An 842-nucleotide genomic window follows, 5' to 3' on the forward strand; every position below is an offset into this window, starting at 1 on the left:
CTTTTCAAATTATATATTTCAATAATTAAAATAATTAAATTATTTATTTAAAAAAATCCCTTTTTATTCATTTATTAACTTATTATCAAACGGAAACAGTGACTCGTGGCACGTTATTACTGGACGGTGACAAACCATTATATAACAGCCTGATAGATTAGCATTGAGTACGTGTGCGCGAACGTGTGTTACTGTGCGCACACTCTACACTGCTCCCATCCCAGCCTCCTCGTTCTCTCCGCCTCTTCTTCCCTCTTTCCTCTTCCTTCGTCTTCTTCTGCAAAATCGAATCTCAACACTCTCAATCTCTCAACCTTAACACATTTTCCATTATTACTTTTACTTTTTTTTTCTATTCTGAAAGCGGTAATCTCTCTCTCTCTCTCTCTCTCTCTCTCTCTCTCTCCATGTATGTATCTGTATGCATAGTTGTTTTAGCGTTCTCTTTTTTCTTTGTCGTTTAGGATCAAGCCCTTGTCGGGGTTTTTCTGAGGTGAATATTTCTTTTTTTAATATATATTTTCAGAATTTTTATTGTCAGGGAGGCTAAAGAATTAGATTTTTATTTCCACTTATGGAGATGTTAGACCCTTGGATTGGAGTGTGGTGTACGATTTTTTTTTCTTTTGGTTTATGATGAAATTATATCGGGAAGTTTTCTGGGGTATACTTTTAATTGGTGTCACAAAGTGATAATGAAAATTGAAAATTGAAACTTTGTCTAGGTTAACCCCTTGGAATTTTTCTCTTGGGTACAGATGACTGTTAGGTCATGAATCATGCTTATTATTATTATTATTATTATTATTATTATTATTATTATTATTATTATGTAACTGTCT

At 33.1% G+C, this 842-nt stretch overlaps 1 protein-coding gene across 3 annotated transcripts in view; it reads left to right on the forward strand.

The window, feature by feature from the left end:
* Positions 150–842, forward strand: part of LOC107625119 — a 5,193-nt gene continuing 4,500 nt past the window's right edge. The window contains exon 1 of one of the 3 annotated variants that reach the window (XM_016327700.2): positions 150–366. The gene's annotated coding sequence lies outside the window, so the exon portion shown is untranslated. Of the gene's footprint in view, positions 367–406; positions 494–842 lie in introns of those variants that run through there. The other 2 variants (XM_021117463.1, XM_021117469.1) reach the window with 2 other exon arrangements.

Source organism: Arachis ipaensis, chromosome B01 (genome assembly GCF_000816755.2).
Source record: "Arachis ipaensis cultivar K30076 chromosome B01, Araip1.1, whole genome shotgun sequence".
NCBI classification, from domain to species: domain Eukaryota; kingdom Viridiplantae; phylum Streptophyta; class Magnoliopsida; order Fabales; family Fabaceae; genus Arachis; species Arachis ipaensis.